At 53.9% G+C, this 21,998-nt stretch overlaps 1 long non-coding RNA gene across 1 annotated transcript; it reads right to left on the bottom strand.

Annotated features, from left to right (window-relative positions):
• Nucleotides 1-13,094: 13,094 nt before the first annotated feature.
• Nucleotides 13,095-20,780, bottom strand: LOC116937790 (uncharacterized). The gene is made up of 3 exons (XR_012931174.1): nucleotides 19,985-20,780; nucleotides 15,700-15,756; nucleotides 13,095-13,259 (listed from the first exon to the last, which is right to left on the bottom strand). It is a non-coding gene; the product is annotated as an uncharacterized LOC116937790 (long non-coding RNA).
• Nucleotides 20,781-21,998: the final 1,218 nt, after the last annotated feature.

The following is a 21,998-nucleotide window of genomic DNA, read 5'->3' as shown; positions in this document are numbered from 1 at the left end:
ACACCATACACTACACTATACACTACACTACTATACACTACACTATACACTACTATACACTACACTACTATACACTACACTATACACTACACACTACACTATACACTACACTATACACTACTATACACTACACACCACACTATACACTACACTATACACTACTATACACTACACACCACACTATACACTACACTATACACTACACACCACACTACACTACGCACTTCACACACACGATACACCACACAAACTACACCACACACACTACACTATGCACCACACACTCCACACTCTCCACACTCTCCACACCACACACACCACACTATGCACCACACCATATACACACCACACACAACTACACACACAATGTGTGTGGGATTGGAAGGATGCCCTGGTGGTCCCCCTCTTCAAGAAGGGGGACCGCACAGACTGTAACAACTACAGGGGCATCTCACTCCTCAGTGTGCCAGGAAAGGTCCTGGCAAGGATTATTCAACATCGCCTTGCCAGGCACGCTGAGGAGAGGCTTGCGGAGCCCCAATGCGGTTTCAGGAAAGGGCGGTCCTGCACAGATGCCATATTTTCTGTCCGTCTGCTACAGCAGAGGTGTAGGGAATTCCAACAAGACCTACATCTCTGCTTTATTGACCTGGTCAAGGCCTATGATACCATCAGTAGGCCTGGGCTCTGGGTTGTTCTTCGTGCTTTTGGAGTACCTGACCCTCTGCTCACGATCATTAAGGACCTTCATGATGGTGAGCGGGCCCGGGTAAAACTACGTGGCCGGGAGTCCGAGCCATTCCCTGTACACCTTGGGGTGCGACAGGGATGTCCTCTGGTTCCCACATTATTTAACATCTATTTTGACCACGTAGTTCGTGAAGCCTTCAATAGCTGTACCGGGGGAATCTCCATTTGGTACAGATATAATGGGAGGCTGATCGATGCCCGGGTGCGGTCAAGGGATGGCTCCCTTGTGCTCAACCACGTTATGTATGCCGATGATTTGGTAATAGCTGCTCATTCAGTGGAGGAGTTGGAGACGCTGCTGCTGAGACTGGAGCGTGCCACTAAGAGATGGGGCCTTATCATCAGCCCCACCAAAACTAAGCACCTGCCTGGGTATTTAATACCATCGGACACTCCACCCCCACAACTCCCAATCGGTGATGGGCCAGTTTTGGAGAGTGGAGAGTTTCCCATACCTGGGCAGTGTGCTTATGACCGGCTCCAGTTTAACAGCAGAGGTCTCACTCTGAATCAGTCGGGCGGCAATATCTTTTCATCGGTTGCGTAACGCTGTGTGGAAGCTACCTGGTCTGTCGCTCCGCACTAAGCTTCAGGTCTTCTCGGCCACGGTCATTCCCTCCCTTCTCTACGCTTGCGAAACGTGGACCCCTCTAATGGAACATCTTCGCCGGTTAGAAACATTTAGGCTAGCCTGCCTACGATCCATCCTGGGTTTATCCAGACTGGATTGTGTGAGGAGCTCACAAATCCTTGAAAGATCTGGGCAGGGTCCCATCGGTGAGCTCCTCCGGCAGGCAAGGCTGCGTTGGCTGGGTCATGTAGCCCGCATGCCCAGCCACCGCATGCCGAAACAGCTTTTGTTCGGCCGGATCGAGGGGGCTAAACGGGCGCGGCACGGGCTAGAGAAGAGATGGAGTGATGTGGTACAGGAGGACGTGGAGCTGAGTGGACTTGCCGATGACTGGTACCAGCGGTGTCAAGATCGGCCTCTGTGGAGGAGGCTCGTGAAGGACGCTACTGAGCAGTTGGAGGCAGTCGCCCTCCAACAACAACGGAGGGCGGAGGAGCGACGCTCACAACAACGAGCGGAGCGCCGGGTGGCTAAAGCAAGCAGGTTGGCACAGTAGGGGGCACAGGTGGTGCATCAGCCAGTCATCTCAGTCAGTCGACCCGTGGCACCTGGGTCTGCCCCGTGACCTCCTGCCCGCGGGCATTCGACACTTCACGTGGCCTCAAGGTGCACATGGCCTGGCACAAGTGGCGAATGGCGGTTGTGTGGTTGTATGTGTGGTTGTGTGTGTGGTTGTGTGTGTGGTTGTGTGTGTGGTTGTGTGTGTGGTTGTGCGTGTGGTTGTACGATGTCATTCAGCTACACTGGTGGTGGTTGCTGGTGGCGGTGTTGGCCAGTAGTGGGGAGCGGTGGTGCAGCGGTTAGCGCTGCGTTACGAACCCGGCCACGATCCGAGTTCGATTCCCGGTCACAACCACCACCACCACCACCCCTACCACCATCACCCCTACCACCAACACCCCTACCACCATCACCACTATCACCACCACCAACACCCCTACCACCACCATCACCACTATCACCACCACCACCATCACCACCCCCGCCACCACCGCCACCCCCATCAGGCGTGACCACCCCCACCACCACCCCCACCACCACCATCACCACCACCCCTACCATCACCACCACCCCCACCACCATCACCACCACCATCACCACCACCTTCACCACCACCACCACCCCCCGTGCCGCCGCCCCTACCACGCCGGGCCCGGCTCCGCACTTTCCCGTGCAGCTCCAACAGCTCACGCAGGCAGCAACGCACCGCCTGTAGCCCAGACACACCCGCGGCACGTGCACCACCACCACCACCACCTCCACCACCACCACCACCACCACCTCCACCACTACTACCACCGCCACCACCGGCGCTACCACTACCACCACCACCGCCACCGCCGCATCTCCCGCTCTTCCCCCCGACAGCCGGGATGGCCGTCTTCCCCGGGGCCTCCGCCTCTCCACTTCCCGCTCCGCCTCCTCCGCTTCCTGCTCCACTTCCTCCTCCACCTCCTGCTCCGCCTCCTCCGCTTCCTCCTCCACTTCCTGCTCCACCTCCTCTGCCTCCTGCTCCACCTCCTCTGCCTCCTGCTCCACCTCCTCCGCCTCCTGCTCCGCCTCCTCCTCCACTTCCCGCTCCGCCCCCCCGTGCCGCGGTCCGCCCCGCCGGTGCGCCCCTCCGGAGCGCCCTGACGGAGGCGGCGAGGTGCTGGAAGACCTCGCACGCCTCGGCGCGGCTGTCCTGCGCCGAGATCTCGCGGAAGCCGCAGCCCAGAGACGCGGCCAGCGCCCGGCCCTCCTCGGCCGACACCTCGCGGAGGCCCCCGACCCCCGGGGCCTCCTTCTTGGTGGCCACCACCATCACCGCCTCGTCCACCGGCGGGCCGCCAACGTCGCCGCCACTGCCCGGGTCTTTGGTTGATGGTTGCTCGGCGGAGGCGGCGGAGGCGGTGGTGGCGTGGTGGTGGTGGCGGCGGCGGTGGTGGCTGACTCCGTCACCTCGCGCGTCTCCACCCCCTCCGCCACCACCACCACCACCTCCGTGCCTCTCATCGCCGCCATCGCCGCCGCTATCGCCACCCCCCGCCGCGTGGCTATCGTCGTCGCCGTGGCGACAGCGGCGGTGGTGGTGGCCGTGATGTTGTTGATGTTGTTGTTGTTGATGTTGTTGTTGAAGTTGTCGCCGCCTCTGCTGCACCACCAGCTGGTGGAGGCGCGGCACGGCCAGGAAGCTCTGGCGGTCGGTCACCGAGTAGGCGATGAGGAAGGCGTGGCCCCACGCCACGTGCTCACGCACCAGGGCCTCGTCATCGCCCTGTGACGTCACGGGGGGGGTGGGCGGGGCCACGCGTCACAGTTAGCCCACGTGCTCACCAAGCACCAGGGACTGGTCACCGCCCTGTGACGTCACGGGGGGGGCGGGGCCACGCGTCACAGTTAGCCCACGTGCTCACCAAGCACCAGGGACTGGTCACCGCCCTGTGACGTCACGGGGGGGCAGGGCCACGTGTCACAGCCCACGTGCTCACGCACCAGGGACTCGTCATCGCCCTGTGACGTCACGGGGGGGGGGCGGGGCCACATGTCACAGTTAGCCCACGTGCTCACGCACCATGGACTCGTCATAGCCCTGTGACGTCACAGGGAGGGCGGGGCCACGTATCAAAGTTAGCCCACTTGCTCACGCACGTGGGCTATCACGATCATCACCATCATCGCCATCATCATCATCACCATCATCACCACCATCATCATCTTCACCATCATCATCACCATCATCATCACCACCATCATCATCACCATCATCATCTTCACCATCATCTTCACCATCATCTTCACCATCATCACCATCATCACCACCATCATCACCACCATCATCACCATCACGTCCACGTGATGGTGATGTATGAGTAGCAGTGAGGCAGCTCTGAGAGGCGGCGTGATGGAGATTCTCATTGTGGAAGGCGACACACAGACCTCCTGTAGAGCAGGCGAGGTAGTCAACATCTCAGCCACTGTGATGATGATGAGAGAGAGACACAGACCTCCTGTAGAGCAGGCGAGGTAGTCAACATCTCATAGCCACTGTGATGTTGATGATGAGAGAGAGACACAGACCTACTGTAGACCAGGCGAGGTAGTCAACATCTCATAGCCACCGTGATGATGATGAGAGAGAGACACAGACCTCCTGTATACCACGCGAGGTAGTCAACATCTCATAGCCACTGTGATGATGATGAGGGAGAGACACAGACCTCCTGTATACCAGGCGAGGTAGTCAACATCTCATAGCCACCGTGATGATGATGAGAGAGAGACACAGACCTCCTGTATACCAGGCGAGGTAGTCAACATCTCATAGCCACTGTGATGATGATGAGAGAGAGACACAGACATCCTGTAGACCAGGCGAGGTAGTCAACATCTCATAGCCAATGTGATGATGATGAGAAAGAGACACAGACCTCCTGTATACCAGGCGAGGTAGTCAACATCTCATAGCCACTGTGATGATGATGATGATGAGAGAGAGAAACACACCTCCTGTACACCAGACGAGGTAGTCAACATCTCATAGCCACCGTGATGATGATGATGATGAGAGAGAGACACAGACCTCCTGTACACCAGACGAGGTAGTCAACATCTCATAGCCACCGTGATGATGATGATGATGAGAGAGAGACACAGACCTCCTGTAGAGCAGGCGAGGTAGTTAACATCTCATAGCCACTTTGATGATGATGATGATGATGAGAGACACAGACCTCCTGTATACCAGGCGAGGTAGTCAACATCTCATAGCCACTGTGATGATGCTGATGATGAGAGAGAGACACAGACCTCCTGTATACCAGGCGAGGTAGTCAACATCTCATAGCCACTGTGATGATGATGATGAGAGAGAGACACAGACCTCCTGTACACCAGGCGTGGTAGTCAACATCTCATAGCCACTGTGATGATGATGATGAGAGAGAGACACAGACCTCCTGTAGTCCAGGCGAGGTAGTCAACATCTCATAGCCACTGGGATGATGATGATGAGAGAGACGCAGACCTCCTGTATACCAGGCGAGGTAGTCAACATCTCCTAGCCACCGTGATGATGATGATAAGAGAGAGACACAGACCTCCTGTAACCCAGGCGAGGTAGTCAACATCTCATAGCCACCGTGATGATGATGATGATGAGAGAGAGACACAGACCTCCAGTATATCAGGCGAGGGAGTCAACATCTCATAGCCACTGTGATGATGTTGAGAGACACAGACCTCCTGTAGACCATCCGAGGTAGTTAACATCTCATAGCCACTGTGATGATGATGATGATGAGAGAGAAAAGCAGACCTCCTGTAGACCAGGCGAGGTAGTCAACATCTCATAGCCACTGTGATGATGATGATGAGAGAGAGACACAGACCTCCAGTATATCAGGCGAGGTAGTCAACATCTCATAGCCACTGTGATGATGATGATGAGAAAGAGACACAGACCTCCTGTAGACCAGGCGAGGTAGTAACATCTCATAGCCACTGTGATGATGATGATGAGAGACACAGACCTCCTGTAAACCTGGCGAGGTAGTCAACATCTCATAGCCACTGTGATGATGATGATGAGAGAGAAACAGACCTCCTGTAGACCAGGCGAGGTAGTCAACATCTCATAGCCACTGCGCTGATGATGATGATGAGAGAGAGACACAGACCTCCTGTACACTAGGCGAGGTAGTCAACATCTCAGCCACTGTGATGATGATGATGAGAGAGAGACACAGACCTCCTGTACACCGGGCGAGGTAGTCAACATCTCAGCCACTGTGATGATGATGATGAGAGAGATACACAGACCTCCTGTATACCTGGTGAGGTAGTCAACATCTCATAGCCACTGTGATGATGATGAGAGAGAGACACAGACCTCCTGTATACCAGGCGAGGTAGTTAACATCTCATAGCCACTGTGATAATGATGATGATGAGAGACACAGACCTCCTGTAGACCAGGCGAGGTAGTCAACATCTCATAGTCACTGGGATGATGATGATGAGAGAGACGCAGACCTCCTGTAGATCAGGCGAGGTAGTCAACATCTCCTAGCCACCGTGATGATGATAAGAGAGAGACACAGACCTCCTGTAACCCAGGCGAGGTAGTCAACATCTCATAGCCACCGTGATGATGATGAGAGAGAGACACAGACCTCCTGTAGACCAGGCGAGGTAGTCAACATCTCATAGCCACCGTGATGATGATGATGAGAGAGACACATACCTCCTGTAGACCAAGCGAGGTGGTCAACATCTCCTAGACACCGTGATGATGATGAGAGAGAGACACAGACCTCCTTTAGCCCTGGCGAGGTAGTCAACATCTCATAGCCACTGTGATGATGTTGAGAGAGAGACACAGACCTCTTGTAGACCAAGCGAGGTGGTCAACATCTCCTAGACACCGTGATGGTGATGAGAGAGAGACACAGACCTCCTGTAGACCAGGCGAGGTAGTTAACATCTCATAGCCACTGTGATGATGATGATGAGAGAGAGAGAGAGAGACACAGACCTCCTGTAGACAATTCGAGGTAGTTAACATCTCATAGCCACTGTGATGATGATGATGATGAGAGAGAGACACAGACCTCCAGTATATCAGGCGAGGTAGTCAACATCTCATAGCCACTGTGATGATGATGATGATGATGACAGAGACACAGACCTCCTGTAGACCAGGCGAGGTAGTCAACATCTCATAACCACTGTGATGATGAGAGAGAGACACAGACCTCCTGTAGACCAGGCGAGGTAGTCAACATCTCATAGCCACTGTGATGATGATGATGAGAGACACAGACCTCCTGCAGACCAGGCGAGGTAGTCAACATCTCATAGCCACTGTGATGATGATGATGAGAGAGAGACACAGATGTCCTGTAGACCAGGCGAGGTAGTCAACATCTCATAGCCACTGTGATGATGATGATGAGAAAGAGACACAGACCTCCTGTATACCAGGCGAGGTAGTTAACATCTCATAGCCACTGTGATGATGATGATGAGAGACACATACCTCCTGTATACCAGGCGAGGTAGTCAACATCTCATAGTCACTGTGATGATGATGATGAGAGAGAGACACAGACCTCCTGTACACCAGGCGAGGTAGTCAACATCTCATAGCCACTGCGCTGATGATGATGATGAGAGAGAGACACAGACCTCCTGTAGACCATTCGAGGTAGTCAACATATCAGCCACTATGATGATGATGAGAGAGAGACACAGACCTCCTGTATACCGGCGAGGTAGTCAACATCTCATAGCCACTGTGATGATGATGAGAGAGACACAGACCTCCTGTACACCAGGCGAGGTAGTCAACATATCAGCCACTGTGATGATGATGATGAGAGAGAGACACAGACCTCCTGTATCCCAGGCGAGGTAGTCAACATCTCATAGCCACCGTGATGATGATGATGATGATAAGAGAGAGACAAAGACCTCCTGTAGCCCAGGCGAGGTAGTCAACATCTCATAGCCACTGTGATGATGTTGAGAGAGAAACACAGACATCCTGTAGACCATTCGAGGTAGTTAACATCTCATAGCCACTGTGATGATGATGATGAGAGAGAGAAAAACAGACCTTCTGTAGACCAGGCGAGGTAGTCAACATCTCATATCCACTGTGATGATGATGAGAGAGAGTCACAGACCTCCTGTATACCAGGCGAGGTAGTCAACATCTCAGCCACTGTGATGATGATGAGAGACACAGACCTCCTGTAGACCAGGCGAGGTAGTCAACATCTCATAGCCACTGTGATGATGTTGAGAGAGAAACACAGACCTCCTGTACACCAGGCGAGGTAGTCAACATCTCATAACCACTGTGATGATGATGATGATGAGAGAGAGACACAGACCTCCTGTATACCAGGCGACGTAGTCAACATCTCATAGCCACTGTGATGATGATGATGAGAGAGAGACACAGACCTCCTGTAGACCATTCGAGGTAGTCAACATCTCATAGCCACTGTGATGATGATGATGAGAGAGAGACACAGACCTCCTGTAGACCATTCGAGGTAGTTAACATCTCATAGCCACTGTGATGACGATGATGATGATGAGAGAGAAAAGCAGACCTCCTGTAGACCAGGCGAGGTAGTCAACATCTCATAGCCACTGTGATGATGATGATGAGAGAGAGACACAGACCTCCTGTAGACCAGGCGAGGTAGTCAACATCTCATAGCCACTGTGATGATGTAGAGAGAGAGACACAGACCTCCTGTAGACCAGGCGAGGTAGTCAACATCTCATAGCCACTGTGATGATGTTGAGAGAGAAACACAGACCTCCTGTAGACAAGGCGAGGTAGTCAACATCTCATAACCACTGTGATGATGATGATGATGATGAGAGAGAGACACAGACCTCCAGTATATCAGGCGAGGCAGTCAACATCTCATAGCCACTGTGATGATGATGAGAAAGAGACACAGACCTCCTGTATACCAGGCGAGGTAGTAACATCTCATAGCCACTGTGATGATGATGATGATGAGAGACACAGACCTCCTGTAAACCTGGCGAGGTAGTCAACATCTCATAGCCACTGTGATGATGATGATGAGAGAGACACAGACCTCCTGTAGACCAGGCGAGGTAGTCAACATCTCATAGCCACTGCGCTGATGATGATGATGAGAGAGAGACACAGACCTCCTGTACACTAGGCGAGGTAGTCAACATCTCAGCCACTGTGATGATGATGATGAGAGAGAGACACAGTTCTCCTGTTCACCGGGCGAGGTAGTCAACATCTCAGCCACTGTGATGATGATGATGAGAGAGAGACACAGACCTCCTGTATACCTGGCGAGGTAGTCAACATCTCATAGCCACTGTGATGGTGATGATGATGAGAGAGAGACACAGACCTCCTGTATACCAGGCGAGGTAGTTAACATCTCATAGCCACTATGATGATGATGATGATGAGAGACACAGACCTCCTGTAGCCCAGGCGAGGTAGTCAACATCTCATAGTCACTGGGATGATGATGATGAGAGAGACGCAGACCTCCTGTAGATCAGGCGAGGTAGTCAACATCTCCTAGCCACCGTGATGATGATGATAAGAGAGAGACACAGACCTCCTGTAACCCAGGCGAGGTAGTCAACATCTCATAGCCACCGTGATGATGATGAGAGAGAGACAAAGACCTCCTTTAGCCCTGGCGAGGTAGTCAACATCTCATAGCCACTGTGATGATGTTGAGAGAGAGATACAGACCTCCTGTAGACCAGGCGAGGTAGTTAACATCTCATAGCCACTGTGATGATGATGATGAGAGAGAGAGACACAGACCTCCTGTAGACCATTCGAGGTAGTTAACATCTCATAGCCACTGTGATGATGATGAGAGAGAGACACAGACCTCCAGTATATCAGGCGAGGTAGTCAACATCTCATAGCCACTGTGATGATGATGATGACAGAAACACAGACCTCCTGTAGACAAGGCGAGGTAGTCAACATCTCATAGCCACTGTGATGATGATGATGAGAGAGAGACAGACCTCCTGTACACCAGGCGAGGTAGTCAACATCTCATAACCACTGTGATTATGATGATGAGAGAGAGACACAGACCTCCTGTAGACCAGGCGAGGTAGTCAACATCTCATAGCCACTGTGATGATGATGATGATGAGAGACACAGACCTCCTGCAGACCAGGCGAGATAGTCAACATCTCATAGCCACTATGATGATGATGATGAGAGAGAGACACAGATGTCCTGTAGACCAGGCGAGGTAGTCAACATCTCATATCCACTGTGATGATGATGATGAGAAAGAGACACAGACCTCATGTATACCAGGCGAGGTAGTTAACATCTCATAGCCACTATGATGATGATGATGAGAGACACATACCTCCTGTACACCAGGCGAGGTAGTCAACATCTCATAGCCACTGTGATGATGATGATGATGAGAGAGAGACACAGACCTCCTGTAGACCAGGCGAGGTAGTCAACATCTCATAGCCACTGCGCTGATGATGATGATGAGAGAGAGACACAGACCTCCTGTAGACCATTCGAGGTAGTCAACATATCAGCCACTGTGATGATGATGATGAGAGAGAGACACAGACCTCCTGTACACCAGGCGAGGTAGTCAACATATCAGCCACTGTGATGATGATGATGAGAGAGAGACACAGACCTCCTGTAGACCAGGCGAGGTAGTCAACATCTCATAGCCACTGTGATGATGTTGAGAGAGAAACACAAACCTCCTGTACACCAGGCGAGGTAGTCAACATCTCATAACCACTGTGATAATGATGATGAGAGAGAGACACAGACCTCCTGTAGACCAGGCGACGTAGTCAACATCTCATAGCCACTGTGCTGATGATGAGAGACTCAGACCTCCTGCAGACCAGGCGAGGTAGTCAACATCTCATAGCCACTGTGATGATGATGATGAGAGAGAGACACAGATGTCCTGTAGACCAAGCGAGGTAGTCAACATCTCATAGCCACTGTGATGATGATGATGAGAAAGAGACACAGACCTCCTGTAGACCAGGCGAGGTAGTCAACATCTCATAGCCACTGCGCTGATGATGATGATGAGAGAGAGACACAGACCTCCTGTAGACCATTCGAGGTAGTCAACATATCAGCCACTGTGATGATGATGATGAGAGAGAGACACAGACCTCCTGTACACCAGGCGAGGTAGTCAACATATCAGCCACTGTGATGATGATGATGAGAGAGAGACACAGACCTCCTGTAGACCAGGCGAGGTAGTCAACATCTCATAGCCACTGTGATGATGTTGAGAGAGAAACACAAACCTCCTGTACACCAGGCGAGGTAGTCAACATCTCATAACCACTGTGATAATGATGATGAGAGAGAGACACAGACCTCCTGTAGACCAGGCGACGTAGTCAACATCTCATAGCCACTGTGCTGATGATGAGAGACACAGACCTCCTGCAGACCAGGCGAGGTAGTCAACATCTCATAGCCACTGTGATGATGATGATGAGAGAGAGACACAGATGTCCTGTAGACCAAGCGAGGTAGTCAACATCTCATAGCCACTGTGATGATGATGATGATGAGAAAGAGACACAGACCTCCTGTAGACCAGGCGAGGTAATCAACATCTCATAGCCACTGTGATGACGATGATGATGATGAGAGAGAGAAACAGACCTCCTGTATACCAGGCGAGGTAGTCAACTTCTCAGAGCCACTGTGATGATGATGATGATGAGAGAGAGACACAGACCTCCTGTAGACTAGGCGAAGTAGTCAACATCTCATAGCCACTGTGATGATGATGATGAGAGAGAGAGACACAGACCTCCTGTAGACCAGGCGAGGTAGTCAACATCTGAGAGCCACTGTGATGATTATGAGAGAGAGACACAGACCTCCTGTAGACCAGGCGAAGTAGTCAACATCTCATAGCCACTGTGATGATGATGATGAGAGAGAGACACAGACCTCCTGTAGACCAGGCGAGGTAGTCAACATCTCATAGCCACTGTGATGATGATGAGAGAGAGAAACAGACCTCCTGTAGACCAGGCGAGGTAGTGAACATCATTTAAGGTTGAGTTGACCTAGGGGAGGAGGCCCAGCGTTGGTTGGCTACTGGTATCACTCCTGGTGCTGTGTGTAGTAAATATCGCCACTGGGGAGACAAAGGCGGCCGGGCGTGGTGCTGGCCACCCACCCCCTCGTGTGCCACGGTGCCGGTAGCCTGCATTGGTGGTGCTCGCTAACAGCACTTGCCCCTACAGCCCTGCTAGAGGCTACCTGGGGGATCTTTGTCTGTGTAAAGGTGCTGCTGCTACTCGCTACTCACAGCACTTGCCCCTACAGCCCTGCTAGAGGCTACACGGGGGATCTTTGTCTGTGTATAGGTGCTGCTGCTACTCGCTACTAACAGCACTTGCCCCTACAGCCCTGCTAGAGGCTACACGGGGGATCTTTGTCCGTGTATAGGTGCTGCTGCTACTCGCTACTAACAGCATTTGCCCACTCATTCACTCACCCACTCACCAACTCACTCACTCATCCACTCACTCACCATCACCCACGCACTCACCAACTCACTCACCCACTCACTCACCCACTCACCCACTCACTCACTCACCCACACACTCACTCACTCACCCACTCACTCACCCACTCACTCACCCACTCACTCATCCACTCACTCACTCACCCATCACCCACTCACTCACCCACTCACTCATCCACTCACTCACTCACCTACTCACTGACCCATCACCCACTCACTCACCCACTCACTCACTCACCACTCACTCACCCACTCACCCACCCACTCACCCACCCACTCACCCACTCACTCAGTCACTACTCACTCACTCACCCACTCACTCACCCACTCACTCACTCACCCACTCACTCAGTCACCACTCACTAACTCATTCACCCACTCACTCACCCACTCACTCACCCACTCACTCACCACTCACTCTCCCACTCACCCACTCACTCACTCACTCACCCACTCACTCACCCACTCACTCACTCACCCACTCACTCACCACTCACTCACCCACCCACCACTCACTCACCCACTCACTCACTCACCACTCACTCACCCACCCACTCACTCACTCACCCACTCACTCACCCACTCACTCACTCACCCACTCACTCACCACTCACTCACCCACCCACCACTCACTCACCCACTCACTCACTCACCCACTCACCCACCCACTCACTCACTCACCCACTCACTCACTCACCCACCACTCACTCACCACTCACCTCTCTGGCCGTGTCGAGGATCTCGAACTGAGTTTGTTCGCCGTTCACGAGTGTCGTGTGCCGATAGACCGTCTCTAGAACAACAACAACATCAACAACATCGACAACATCAACAACATCAATAATATCAACAACAACATAAACATCATAAACAACATCTACAACATCATCAACAACAACATCGACAACATCATCATCAACAACAACATCAACAACATCAACATCCACAACATCATCAATAACATCAATAACAACAACAACACCATGAACAACAACATCATCAACATCACCATGATCATCAAGAACATCATCATGATCAACAAAAAACATCACCATCAACATCGTCACCATCAACATCGTCATCATCAACATCGCCATCAACATCTTAACAATCAACATCATCAACATCACCATCAACACGTCACTATCAACATCACCATCATCATCACCATCAACAACAACATCATCATCATCAACAACAATATCACCATCAACATCGTCAACCATCAACATCACCATCAACATCGTCTTCATCAACATCGCCATCAACATCGTCACCATCATCATCGCCATCAACATCGTCACCATCATCATCGCCATCAACATCGTCACCATCATCATCATCAACATCGTCGTCATCAACATCACCATCAACATCGTCACCATCAACATCGTCACCATCAACATCATCAACATCGTCATCATCAATATCACCATCAACATCATCACCATCAACATCGTCACCATCAACATCGCCATCAACATCGTCAACATCATCATCATCATCAACATCGTCGTCATCAACATCACCATCAACTTCGTCACCATCAACATCATCAACATCGTCATCATCAATATCACCATCAACATCGTCACCATCAACATCATCAACATCGTCATCATCAACATCACCATCAACATCGTCATCAACAATATCACCATCAACATCTTCACCATCAACATCACCATCAACATCGTCACCATCAACATCGCCACCATCATCATCAACATCACCATCAACATCACCATCAACATCGTCACCATCAACATCATCAACATCGTCATCATCAACATCACCATCAACATCACCATCAACATCGTCACCATCAACATCATCAATATCGTCATCATCAATATAGCCATCAACATCGTCACCATAAATATCATCAACATCGTCATCATCAACATCACCATCAACATCGTCATCAACAATATCACCATCAACATCGTCACCATCAACATCGCCGCCATCACCATCAACATCACCATCAACATCTTCACCATCAACATCATCAACATCGTCATCATCAATATCGCCATCAACATCGTCACCATCAACATCAACATCGTCATCAACAACATCAACATCGATGATGATGGTGGTGATGATGTTGATGATGTTGATGGTAACGATGTTGATGGTGATGACGATGTTGTTGATGACGATGTTGACGGTGACGATGTTGATGGTGACGATGTTGATGGTGACGATGTTGATGATGATGATGTTGATGGTGACGATGTTGATGATGATGATGTTGACGATGTTGACGGTGACGATGTTGACGGTGACGATGTTGATGGTGATGATGGTGACGATGTTGACGGTGACGATGTTGACGATGTTGATGATGATGGTGACGATGTTGATGGTGACGATGTTGACGGTGATGATGTTGATGGTGACGATGTTGATGGTGACGATGTTGATGGTGACGATGTTGATGTTGACGATGTTGATGTTGACGATGTTGATGGTGACGATGTTGACGGTGATGATGTTGATGGTGACGATGTTGATGGTGACGATGTTGATGGTGACGATGTTGACGTTGACGATGTTGATGGTGACGATGTTTACGGTGACGATGTTGATGGTGACGACGTTGATGGTGACGATGTTGATGGTGACGATGTTGATGGTGATGGTGACGATGTTGACGATGTTGATGGTGACGATGTTGATGGTGACGATGTTGATGGTGACGATGTTGATGGTGACGATGGTGATGGTGACGATGTTGATGGTGACGATGTTGACGGTGACGATGTTGATGGTGACGATGTTGATGTTGACGATGTTGACGGTGACGATGTTGATGGTGACGATGTTGATGGTGACGATGTTGTTGGTGACGATGTTGATGTTGACGATGTTGATGGTGACGATGTTGATGGTGACGATGTTGATGGTGACGATGTTGATGGTGACGATGTTGACGGTGACGATGACGATGTTGACGATGTTGATGGTGACGATGTTGATGTTGACGATGTTGACGATGTTGATGGTGATGATATTGACGGTGACGATGTTGATGGCGACGATGTTGATTGTGACGATGTTGACGGTGACGATGTTGATTGTGACGATGTTGATGGTGACGATGACGATGTTGACGATGTTGATGGTGATGATGTTGATGTTGATGATGTTGATGGTGACGATGTTGACGGCTCTCTAACGATCCGCACGGATGGCCCTGGTCCCGGCGCGGTAACGTGGAGTCTCACCGAGTGTCGGGTCGTAGTCTCCGATGAAGCGGCCGGTGATGAAGCGGACGATCATCGCTGGGGGTGGGGAGATACAAAGACGGCCGGGGAGAGGGGTCTCTGTGTGTGTGTGTGTATGTCTGTGTGTGTGTGTCTGTGTGTGTCTGTGTGTGTGTCTGTGTGTGTCTCTGTGTGTCTGTGTGTCTGTGTGTGTGTGTCTGTGTGTGTCTGTGTGTCTGTGTGTGTCTGTGTGTCTGTGTGTGTGTCTGTGTGTGTTTGTGTCTGTGTATGTGTGTGTGTCTGTGTGTGTGTGTGTCTGTGTGTCTGTGTGTGTGTGTCTGTGTGTGTGTGTCTGTGTGTGTGTCTGTGTGTGTGTGTCTGTGTGTGTATGTGTGTGTGTCTGTGTGTGTGTCTGTGTGTGCGTGTGTGTGTGTACATGTGTGTGTGTCTGTGTGTGTGTGTGTGGGGAGCGGTAGTGTAGCGGTTAGCGCTACGCTGCGCTATGAACCTGGCGACCCGGGTTCTATTCCCGCTCACGGCCAACACCAGTGACGATTATCTGAACCGGTCCCGGGCCTCCCCTAGGTCGACTCAGCCTCAAATGAGTACCTGGTGCGGTGTGTAGTAAACATTGCCACTAGGGAGACAAAGGCGGTCGGGCGTGGTGCTGGCCACCCACCCCCTCGTGTACCGTTCCGGCCTTCATAGGTGCTCGCTAACAGCACTTGCCCCTACAGTCTGTTAAGGCTATACGGGGGATCTTTATCGTTGTGTGTGTACACGTGTGTGTGTGTACACGTGTGTGTGTGTACACGTGTGTGTGTACACGTGTGTGTGTGTACACGTGTGTGTACACTGTGTGTGTGTGTACACGTGTGTGTGTGTGTACACTGTGTGTGTACACGTGTGTGTGTACACGTGTGTGTGTGTGTGTACACGTGTGTGTGTGTGTGTGTACACGTGTGTGTGTGTGTGTACACGTGTGTGTGTGTGTGTACACGTGTGTGTGTGTGTGTACACGTGTGTGTGTGTACACGTGTGTGTGTGTGTGTGTACACGTGTGTGTGTGTGTACACTGTGTGTGTGTGTGTACACTGTGTGTGTGTGTGTACACTGTGTGTGTGTACACTGTGTGTGTGTGTGTACACTGTGTGTGTGTACACTGTGTGTGTGTGTGTACACGTGTGTGTGTATAGGTGTGTGTACAGGTGTGTATAAAGGTGTGTGTACAGGTGTGTGTGTGTAGGTGTGTGCACAGGTGTGTGTGTACAGGTGTGTGTGTGTCAACAGGTGTGTGTGTATACAGGTGTGTTAAGGCTATATGGGGATCTTTTTTGTGTCTGTCTGTGTGTGTCTGTCTGTGTGTGTGTGTCTGTCTGTGTGTGTCTGTCTGTGTGTCTGTCTGTGTGTGTCTGTCTGTGTGTGTGTCTGTGTGTCTGTGTGTGTGTGTCTGTGTGTGTCTGTGTGTGTGTCTGTGTGTGTCTGTGTGTCTGTGTGTGTGTCTGTGTGTGTCTGTGTGTGTGTCTGTGTGTCTGTGTGTGTGTCTGTGTGTGTGTCTGTGTGTGTCTGTGTGTGTGTGCACCCATCCTGGTACAGCAGTCGACCCATGGCACCTGCAGGGTCTGTCCCGTGACTTGCTGCCCGTGTGTGTCTCCCCGTGTCTCCCCGTGTCTCTCCGTGTCTCCACGCGTCTCCACGTGTCTCCACATGTCTCCCCGTGTCTCCCCGTGTCTCCCCGTGTCTCCCCGTGTGTCTCCCCGTGTCTCCCCGTGTCTCCCCGTGTGTCTCCCCGTGTCTCCACGTGTCTCCACATGTCTCCCCGTGTCTCCCCGTGTCTCCCCGTGTGTCTCCCCGTGTCTCCCCGTGTCTCCCTGTGTGTCTCCCCGTGTCTCCCCGTGTGTCTCCCCGTGTCTTCCCGTGTCTCCCCCTGTCTCTCCGTGTCTCCCCGTGTCTCCCTGTGTCTCCCCGTGTCTCCCCGTGTCTCCCCCTGTCTCCCTGTGTCTCCCCGTGTCTTCCCGTGTCTCCCCGTGTCTCCCCGTGTCTCCCCGTGTCTGCCCTGTGTCTTCCCTTGTCTCCACGTGTCCCCGCGTGTCTCCGCGTGTCTCCTCGTGTCTCCGTGTCTGCCCGTGTCTCCCGGTGTCTCTGCTTGTCTCCCGTGTCTCCCTGTGTCTCCCCGTGTCTCCCTATGTCTCCGTGTCTCCCCGTTTCTCCCCGTATCTCTCCGTGTCTTCGTGTCTCCGCGTGTCTGCCCGTATCTCCCGGTGTTTCTGCTTGTCTCCCTGTGTCTCCGCGTGTCTCCCCGTGCCTCCGTGTCTCCCCGTGTCTCCCCGTGTCTCCACGTGTCTCTCCCAGGCTCCCCGTGTCTCCCCGTGTCTCCGCGTGTCTCCCCGTGTCTCCCCGTGTCTCCCTGGCTCCCCGTGTCTCACCTTGTCTCACCGTGTCTCCGCGTGTCTCACCGTGTCTCCGCGTGTCTCACCGTGTCTCTGCGTGTCTCACCGTGTGTCACCGTGTCTCCGCGTGTCTCACCGTGTCTCTGCGTGTCTCACCGTGTCTCTGCGTGTCTCCCCGTGTCTCACCGTGTCTCCGCGTGTCTCACCGTGTCTCTGCGTGTCTCACCGTGTCTCACCGTGTCTCCGCGTGTCTCACCGTGTCTCTGCGTATCTCCCCGTGTCTCCCCGTGTCTCACCGTGTCTCTGCGTGTCTCACCTTGTCTCACCGTGTCTCCCCGTGTCTCACCGTGTCTCCCCGTGCCTCACCGTGTCTCCCCGTGTCTCCCCGTGTCTCACCGTGTCTCCGCGTGTCTCACCGTGTCTCTGCGCGTCTCACCGTGTCTCACCGTGTCTCTGCGTGTCTCACCGTGTCTCCCCGTGTCTCACCGTGTCTCCCCGTGTCTCACCGTGTCTCACCGTGTCTCTGCGTATCTCACCGTGTCTCCCCGTGTCTCCCCGTATCTCCCCGCGTCTCCCCGTGTCTCACCGTGTCTCTGCGTGTCTCACCGTGTCTCTGCGTGTCTCCCCGTGTCTCACCGTGTCTCCCCGTGTCTCACCGTGTCTCCGCGTGTCTCACCGTGTCTCTGCGTGTCTCACCGTGTCTCCCCGTGTCTCCCCGTGTCTCCGCGTGTCTCACCGTGTCTCCCCGTGTCTCCCCGTGTCTCACCGTGTCTCTGCGTGTCTCACCGTGTCTCTGCGTGTCTCACCGTGTCTCACCGTGTCTCTGCGTGTCTCACCGTGTCTCACCGTGTCTCCGCGTGTCTCACCGTGTCTCACCGTGTCTCCCCGTGTCTCACCGTGTCTCACCGTGTCTCCCCGTGTCTCACCGTGTCTCCCCGTGTCTCCCCGTGTCTCACCGTGTCTCCGCGTGTCTCCCCGTGTCTCCACGTGTCTCCCCGTGTCTCACCGTGTCTCACCGTGTCTCACCGTGTCTCCGCGTGTCTCCCCGTGTCTCCACGTGTCTCCCCGTGTCTCCCCGTGTCTCACCGTGTCTCCCCGTGTCTCCCCGTGTCTCACCGTGTCTCTGCGTGTCTCACCTTGTCTCACCGTGTCCCCGCGTGTCTCACCGTGTCTCCGCGTGTCTCACCGTGTCTCCCCGTGTCTCCCCGTGTCTCACCGTGTCTCCGCGTGTCTCCCCGTGTCTCCCCGTGTCTCACCGTGTCTCCCCGTGTCTCCCCGTGCCTCACCGTGTCTCCGCGTGTCTCCCCGTGTCTCCGCGTGTCTCACCGTGTCTCACCGTGTCTCCCCGTGTCTCACCGTGTCTCCCCGTGTCTCCGCGTGTCTCACCGTGTCTCACCGTGTCTCACCGTGTCTCCCCGTGTCTCTGCGTGTCTCACCGTGTCTCCGCGTGTCTCACCGTGTCTCCGCGTGTCTCACCGTGTCTCACCGTGTCTCACCGTGTCTCACCGTGTCTCCCCGTGTCTCACCGTGTCTCACCGTGTCTCCGCGTGTCTCACCGTGTCTCCCCGTGTCTCACCGTGTCTCACCGTGTCTCCCCGTGTCTCACCGTGTCTCCCCGTGTCTCCGCGTGTCTCCGCGTGTCTCACCGTGTCTCCCCGTGTCTCCCCGTGTCTCACCGTGTCTCCCCGTGTCTCCCCGTGTCTCCTCGTGTCTCCGCGTGTCTCCGCGTGTCTCACCGTGTCTCTGCGTGTCTCACCGTGTCTCACCGTGTCTCCCCGTGTCTCCCCGTGTCTCCCCGTGTCTCCGCGTGTCTCCGCGTGTCTCACCGTGTCTCACCGTGTCTCTGCGTGTCTCACCTTCTCTCACCGTGTCTCACCGTGTCTCCCCGTGTCTCACCGTGTCTCTGCGTGTCTCACCTGTCTTTCCAACGCACGCTCGACCAAGCGCCACCACGCGAACGGGTGTCCCCGTGTCTCCGTGTCTCCCCGTGTCTCCGTGTCTCTCCGTGTCTCCGTGTCTCCCCGTGTCTCCGTGTCTCCCCGTGTCTCCGCCTGTCTCCGCGACAGCTAGCCCCACTCCTCGTCGGAACGCGTTCAGAGACATGGGGACACGGAGACACGCGTGTCTCTGCCTGTCTCTCTGCTCTCCCCGTGTCTCCGTGTGTCTCCGTGTGTCTCCGTCTGTCTCTGTCTGTCTCTCTGCTCTCCCCGTGTCTCCTGGTGTCTCCGTGTGTCTCTGCCTGTCTCTCTGCTCTCCCCGTGTCTCCGTGTGTCTCCGTGTGTCTCTGCCTGTCTCTCTGCTCTCCCCGTGTATCCTGGTGTCTCCGTGTGTCTCCTTCTGTCTCTCTGCTCTCCCCGTGTCTCCTGGTGTCTCCTGGTGTCTCTGCCTGTCTCTCTGCTCTCCCCGTGTCTCAGTGTGTCTCCTGGTGTCTCCGTCTGTCTCTCTGCTCTCCCCGTGTCTCCTGGTGTCTCTGCCTGTCTCTCTGCTCTCCCCGTGTCTCAGTGTGTCTCCTGGTGTCTCTGCCTGTCTCTCTGCTCTCCCCGTGTCTCAGTGTGTCTCCTGGTGTCTCCGTCTGTCTCTCTGCTCTCCCCGTGTCTCAGTGTGTCTCCTGGTGTCTCTGCCTGTCTCTCTGCTCTCCCCGTGTCTCCGTGTCTCCTGGTGTCTCCGTGTGTCTCCGTCTGTCTCTCTGCTCTCCCCGTGTCTCCACGTGTCTCCGTGTCTCTGAGACTGGAGGAGGAGGGAGACACTAGGGGGGGAGGGGGGAGACACTGGCGGGGGGGGGGAGGGGTGGAGACACGGGTGGGGGGGGGGAGACACTGGGGGGGGGGGGAGACACTGGGGGGGGAGGGGGGAGACACGGGTGGGGGAGGGGTGGAGACACGGGGGGACCGGGTAGAGTCTGAGTCTTCATAGGCGCTACTGCTGCTGCTGCTCGCTATACGAACAGCACTTGCCCCTGCAGCCCTGTTAGAGGCTACCTGGGGGTAGCTTTGTCTGTGTCTGTGTCACAGCACTTGCCCCTGCAGCCCTGTTAGAGGCTACCTGGGGGAGCTTTGTCTGTTTGTGTGTCACAGCACTTGCCCCTGCAGCTCTGCTAGAGGCTTCCTGGGGGAGCTCTGTCTGTGTGTGTGTCACAGCACTTGCCCCTGCAGCCCTGCTACAGGCTACCTGGGGGAGCTTTGTCTGTGTGTGTCACAGCACTTGCCCCTGCAGCCCTGCTACAGGCTACCTGGGGGAGCTTTGTCTGTGTGTTACAACACTTGCCCCTCCAGCCCTGTTAGAGGCTACCTGGGGGAGCTTTGTCTGTGTGTGTGTCACAGCACTTGCCCCTGCAGCCCTGCTAGAGGATACCTGGGGGACCTTTGTCTGTGTGTGTGTCACAGCACTTGCCCCTGCAGCCCTGCTAGAGGATACCTGGGGGACCTTTGTCTGTGTGTGTGTCACAGCACTTGCCCCTGCAGCCCTGCTAGAGGCTACCTAAGGGAGCTTTGTCTGTGCGTGTGTCACAGCACTTGCCCCTTCAGCCCTGCTAGAGGCTACCTGGGGGACCTTTGTCTGTGTGTGTGTCACAGCACTTTCCCCTGCAGCCCTGCTAGAGGCTACCTGGGGGAGCTTTGCCTGTGTGTGTCACAGCACTTGCCCTTGCAACCCTGCTGGAGGCTACCTGGGGGAGCTTTGTCTGTGTGTGTGTCACAGCACTTGCCCCTCCAGCTCTGCTAGAGGCTACCTGGGGGTAGCTTTGTCTGTGTCTGTGTCACAGCACTTGCCCCTGCAGCCCTGCTAGAGGCTACCTGGGGGAGCTTTGTCTGTGTGTGTGTGTCACAGCACTTGCCCCTCCAGCCCTGCTAGAGGCTACCTGGGGGTAGCTTTGTCTGTGTCTGTGTCACAGCACTTGCCCCTGCAGGCCTGCTGGAGGCTACCTGGGGGAGC

Source organism: Petromyzon marinus, chromosome 80 (genome assembly GCF_048934315.1).
Source record: "Petromyzon marinus isolate PM22_M1 ecotype Great Lakes invasive population chromosome 80, UKy_Petmar_22M1.pri1.0, whole genome shotgun sequence".
NCBI classification, from domain to species: domain Eukaryota; kingdom Metazoa; phylum Chordata; class Hyperoartia; order Petromyzontiformes; family Petromyzontidae; genus Petromyzon; species Petromyzon marinus.
Note: the sequence above shows the minus strand (reverse complement) of the source record. Positions and strands in the feature narration are given on the sequence as shown.